At 51.1% G+C, this 6,480-nt stretch overlaps 1 pseudogene; it reads right to left on the reverse strand.

Annotated features, from left to right (window-relative positions):
- Positions 1–838: 838 nt before the first annotated feature.
- Positions 839–6,131, reverse strand: LOC142297172 (large ribosomal subunit protein eL13 pseudogene; annotated as a pseudogene).
- Positions 6,132–6,480: the final 349 nt, after the last annotated feature.

The raw sequence follows: 6,480 nt of genomic DNA on the forward strand, positions 1-6,480 counted from the left end.
ACCGGAGCAACAGAAACCGGGTACTCAGACCCCGTCCTAGCTTAGAAGCCACTGAGTATAGGCAAATTGACTGATTGCTGGCTGGACCTCACTGGTTCATCCACACCCAAAGTCCCGAAAGAAGGCAAAAGCCCACCGAGACCGGGTGAGCGTCACCGCCAAGGGCCAAACAACCGATGGGCCAGCGCCTGCGGGCAACCGAGGGCTCAACCGGCAGTTCAACGCCGGGGAGCGGGCTACCACTGCTTAGGCAGGGGGGGCCAAAACACAACATCCAGAGGTGCACGGGAAAAGGGGCCACCATCAACCCCACAGGGGACATCAGCAGTCGGCCGCGGAACCGACCATATCCGAACTTTGGTTTACCAGTGACTCTGAGTGTGAATCAATCATGAGTACACCAGTGCCATCCGGTCACGACACTACACCGCGGCACGACACCCTGCACCCCGACAACAACATCAGCGCTCCAGTCCCCAACCGCACCGGGGCCCCGGGACACACCGCCCCTACCCACGGAGGGGCTAACATCTAGGCTGCGGCCGCAACACCGATCCCAGACAAGCCCGCCTTCACTCCAGCCGCAGCGGTGGTGCATCCCGTCACCACGACCCGTGGGTGGCGTCACGACCCATTGGACGACAGCGCGACCCTCCCCGGTTGCGCGCCTCGTCCCACACCACCACCCCGCTACCTCCCCCCCTCTAACAGAGTGACGTGGCCCCCGGTCTGAAGGCGCTCGTGCCACCAACAACCTGAGCCCGGACCTTGAGCGGCTCGGCCCGAGCAAGCGGAGGAAGCGGCCGGGCCCCTCTCCGGGCGGTACAATTAGGCAGAACTATTCCTGGGAGGATACAAACTCAATGATGAGGCAAAGCTCTCCTGGGTAGGACACAAGCTCAATGATGAGGCAAAGCTCTTTCTTAGAGGACACAATCTCAATGATCAGGCAGAATTGTTTCTGGGAGGACACAAGCTCAATGGTCAGGCAGAGCTATTCCTTGGAGGACACAAGCTCAATGATGAGGCAAAGCTCTTCCTTGGAGGACACAAGGTCAATGATCAGGCAGATCTCTTCTTGGGAGGATACAAGCTCAATGATCAGGCACAGCTCTTCCTTTGAGGATACAAGCTCAATGGTCAGGCAGAGCTCTTTATTGGAGGACACAAGCTCAATGATGAGGCAAAACTCTTACTGGTAGGACACAAACTCAATGATCAAGCAAAGCTCTTCCTGGGTGGGACACAAGCTCAATGATGAGGCAAAGCTCTTCCTGCGAGGACACAAGCTCAATGATGAGGCAAAGCTCTTCCTGCGAGGACACAAGCTCAATGATCAGGCATAGCTCTTACTGGGAGGACACAAGCTCAATGATCATTGAGAGTGCTTCCTCTGATTTCACAAGCTCAATGATCAGGCAGAGCTCTTCTTGGGAGTGCATAAGCTTAATAATCAAATAGAGGGATTCCTGTGGGGACACCAGCTTAATCATAAGGCAGAACACTTTTTGAATATAAAAATTTTTATTTATAAAAACTGCACCTTATATTCTTTAGGCTACTTTCACACATCCGGCTGTTTTAGTGCGGCATAATCCAGCGCTCTGCTGAAAAAACGAAGCCGTTTTTTTTAGCCGCCGGTTTAGTTTTTTCCAGCATTGACTTGCATTGGCGCCGCATGGGCTTGCGTTCCGTCCGGTATTTGCCGCATGCGGCAGATTTAGCCGATGCGGCAGCCGGATGGAACGTTCCCTGGCACGTTTTTTGCTCCGGCAAAAAAAACGCATCGCCTCGCAACCGGCCGCTGCGGCGCATTTTTTCAATGCATTCCTATGGACACCGGATGTGGCGCAATGCGGCAAAAACTGCATCCGGCCGCCGCATGCGGTTTCTTCCACTGCGCATGCTCAGTAGCGTGCCGCAACCGGAAAAAAACGGATGAGCCGCATGTTAAAACTTATGCAAAGGATGCGGTGTTTTCGCCGCATCCGTTGCATAGGTTTCACAGCCGGATTCAGCCGCAGTGCTCAAACCGGATGTGTGAAAGTAGCATTGATGGCCACAGGACAGGAACTCTGCAAACCTTCTCCTACCTGCCGAATCTGTGGCTCTTCTATTGATTAGCAGACCTGGTGCAATGTCAACGTTGCGTCAGTCTGCCTAACCAAAAGTGGACTAGGGGAAGCCGTCAGGTAGGAAGCAGTGTGTAGGGCTCCCGTGGCCATAGAATACTGATCTGACCGCTAGATCACGGGTCTGTGAATGTATGAACTCACTTCTAATATTCTGAAACTATTAGTATATCATGCAAAAAATTGTCTGTGGGATTATGGATTATAAGTGTTAAAAACTATTTATTAATGTTTTTGTCACTTTTCTGAGCCCCAGCAAGTGTCTTACTTATGACCATGATGCTTTTGGCATAAGTAGAATAGAAAATAACTCAAAACGGGCAGATAATGGGGGAATGATTGTGGTCAAAAGAATCCAATATAAGAATATACTAAAGAAAACTGAACTTTACAATGTTACAAAGTCTGCTGCCCTCTTGTGGTTTATTTCTAAGTTGGTGTATTATCTTTGGGAGGGTTGTGGTTCTGTATCTTTTCAGAACAGTTTATTTTTTTAAATCTGGTTCCCACTGATTATTATGTGCCTCTCAATACATCCATTATGTTATTTTAGCAATATTACCTTGTATCATGCTCTAGCAGCACTATAGTTACATGTATATGTATGTAAATGGTGGCTGGTTCATGCAGCGTTTATCTATCCCCCCTTTTTTGGGAGCTGGCTGGACCATCATTGTAAATAAGAACTTGTACCTTGTGTCACCCCCACCTCACCCCATGGTGGATTGTAAACTCTTACGAGCAGGATTGTCTTTATTTTTGTTTTAATGATTGTTTTATCTATAACTGTTAATTATATTTGTTTCTCTATGAACCTCTGAATTGTAAAGCGCTGCGGAATATGGTGGCACTATAGAAATAAAGATTATTATGTAAATACACAGCATAAGTGTGTATATATGACTTTCCACATATATGCGTGTATATTTTACATAAATGACGTGTGTGTATATTATTATTAATAATATTATTATTATTTATTATTATAGTGTCGCGGGCGGAGGAGGGGACGCTGCGCTCTCCCACTGCTCGGGTCCGGCCGCTGCTGCTGCAGCTGCTGCTGCTCGGTGGTGGCTCGAGCGGTGGGCCGGATCCCGGGGACTCGAGCGGCGCTCCTCGCCCGTGAGTGAAAGGGGGGAGTTGATTGTGGGGATTTGGTTATTGTCCGTGACGCCACCCACGGTTGTGGTGAAATTGGTGACACCACCGCTGCTCTGGACGGGGATCCCTGGAGCGATGACAGGGAGCAGCCTGGATGTTAGTTCTCCCCTGCGTGGGTAGGGGGTTGGTTGTCCCGGGGCCCAGTGATGGGGTAGGGATAGATGGCAGGCGGGTTACAGGGCCTGGTGAGGTGCAGGGTCGCGGGGGCAGCGCTGTGGTCCTCACTCAGCCAATGATGAGGACACAGTTCTCGGTAAAACACACGGCTGGATGGACGGGTCCCACAGATGGCTGCGGTGTTTCTCATCCCGGCAGGTTGATGGTGACTGCCTTTCCCTGCACCTGTGTAAAGTGTGTACGGTTCCAATGGGTTCCCACCGGTAACCCGCTCCCCCAGCTTGGATATGGGCTGAAGGTGCCCCTTTTGCCCGCAGGCTCTGGCCCTGGGAACTTTAGCCTTGGCGGTGACTGTGTTTCCCTCTAACGGTTGGACGGTTGCCTTCTGTCGGGACTTGGCTGCTGGGAAACCCAGGAGGTTCCCTTTGCTAACGGATTTGGCAAATTCACGGCGACTCCTAGCCTTGCCGGGGTCCGTAAGCCCCTGCCAGATGGTGCTGGCTTCTTTGCGTACCGGTCCGGTACCGCCGGGCCACCGCCCGTCCACGGTCCTTACGGCTAGCTCCAATAGTCCACTCCTGCAGACGGTCACCACCGTCCGCCAACCTTGCTGATCCGTCCGGGCCACACACCCGGACCAACTTCAGGCTGCTCTTCTACCACTTTCCTTCCTTCCACTTTCCACTCAAAACTCTATCTGCCTGCTTTTCCCGCCTCCAGGACTGTGAACTCCTCGGTGGGCGGGACCAACCGCCTGGCCCACCCCCTGGTGTGAACATCAGTCCCTGGAGGAAGGCAACAAGGGTTTTTGTCTGACTTAGGTGTGCCTGACCGGGAGTGTGGGGTGTGTTGGTGTAGTTACCTGTGGCCCCTGGCTTGTCCAGGGCGCCACAATAGCGCCATTATTTCCTTGGTGCTTTACAAGTGAAAAGGGTATACAGAGAAAACAAGTACAATAATCATGAACATTACAAATTGTCTCTCCAGTAAAGGAGACAAACTCTAGCACAGCGCCACCTATTGGAAGTAGCGATCCTAAAAGTCACAAGTGGATTTTCAACAATCCTTTGCAATATGACTCAGGATATATAAGCCAGATCAGAATCCCAATTTGCAGACACGGTGTTTCGGGGTGCTTGCCCCTCGTCAGTGCAAAGTATGGGGGTGTCTGATCTGGCTCATGAGAAAGCTATGTGGGGACCACGGGGGAACACTATTCTCCTTAAGGAGACTTTGCAAGCCAGTCTGGCTGCCAGGTAAGGGAACTTATAGCTGCCACGCCCCTCTAAGAAATATTCAGATTGTCTCTCCAGTAAAGGAGACAAACTCTAGCACAGCGCCACCTATTGGAAGTAGCGATCCTAAAAGTCACAAGTGGATTTTCAACAATCCTTTGCAATATGACTCAGGATATATAAGCCAGATCAGAATCCCAATTTGCAGACACGGTGTTTCGGGGTGCTTGCCCCTCGTCAGTGCAAAGTATGGGGGTGTCTGATCTGGCTCATGAGAAAGCTATGTGGGGACCACGTGGGAACACTATTCTCCTTAAGGAGACTTTGCAAGCCAGTCTGGCTGCCAGGTAAGGGGACTTATAGCTGCCACGCCCGTCTAAGAAATATTCAAATTGTCTCTCCAGTAAAGGAGACAAACTCTAGCACAGCGCCACCTATTGAAAGTAGCGATCCTAAAAGTCACAAGTGGATTTTCAACAATCCTTTGCAATATGACTCAGGATATATAAGCCAGATCAGAATCCCAATTTGCAGAAACGGTGTTTCGGGGTGCTTGCCCCTCATCAGTGCAAAGTATGGGGGTGTCTGACCTGGCTCATGAGAAAGCTATGTGGGGACCACGGGGGAACACTATTCTCCTTAAGGAGACTTTGCAAGCCAGTCTGGCTGCCAGGTAAGGGGACTTATAGCTGCCACGCCCCTCTAAGAAATATTCAAATTGTCTCTCCAGTAAAGGAGACAAACTCTAGCACAAGCGCCACCTATTGGAAGTAGTGATCCTAAAAGTCACAAGTGGATTTTCAACAATCCTTTGCAATATGACTCAGGATATATAAGCCAGATCAGAATCCCAATTTGCAGACACGGTGTTTCGGGGTGCTTGCCCCTCGTCAGTGCAAAGTATGGCGGTGTCTGATCTGGCTCATGAGAAAGCTATGTGGGGACCACGGGGGAACACTATTCTCCTTAAGGAGACTTTGCAAGCCAGTCTTCAGTTGGGTGGCCATCTTCAATTCTTCAGCCGAGCTGTCTCCCTTCTTGGGAGCGCAGGGTTTGCGTGGGAAGATGATCAGTTTGGAGCGGTACTCTTTTAGCCTCTGCACATTGGCCTGCAGGGATTCTGTAGACTTGTTGCGACGACGATGATCCACCGAGATCCCAATAGTGCGGGCGACCTTCTTGTTGATGCCGGCAGCCTTGAGTTCCTCCAGACTAAAGCCTCTTCCAAGCCGCACTTTTGTGTGATACCGGACGGTCGGACATCTGACCACGGGCCTGACGGGTCCTGCAATGGGCCTTGGAGCTATCAGACGGGCTTTCGCCTGACGTGTCTTGCGCCTGCGGATCTTTCTGGCTGGCTGGTTAAACCAGGTGGCCACTCGTCGCTGCCAGTCCTTGTGGAAGTGAGGCTTCAAGATCATGCCATTCCTGCTGGGGGCCATGGCGACTTAATCCCTCTGTGGGAAGAAAATGGCCGGAAAGAAAAAAAGAACATTACAAAAACATACAGGCCCAGGAGGAGAGAGGACCCTGCCCGCGAGGGCTCACAGTCTACAGGGGATGGGTGAGGATACAATAGGTGAGGACAAAGCTGGTTGTGCAGTGATGTACTGGTCTGTGGGATATTGTAGGTTGTAGGCTTGTTGGAAGAGATGGGTGTTCAGGTTCCTTTTGAAGCTTTCCACAGTAGGTGAGAGTCTGATATGCTGGGGTACAGCATTCCAGAGTATGGGGGAGGCACGGGAGAAATCTTATATGCGATTATGGGTAGAGGAGATAAGAGAGGAGTAGAGAAGGAGATCTTGTAAGGATCTGAAGTTGCGTGCGGGTAGGTA

Source organism: Anomaloglossus baeobatrachus, chromosome 3 (assembly GCF_048569485.1).
Source record: "Anomaloglossus baeobatrachus isolate aAnoBae1 chromosome 3, aAnoBae1.hap1, whole genome shotgun sequence".
In the NCBI taxonomy this organism is placed as follows: domain Eukaryota; kingdom Metazoa; phylum Chordata; class Amphibia; order Anura; family Aromobatidae; genus Anomaloglossus; species Anomaloglossus baeobatrachus.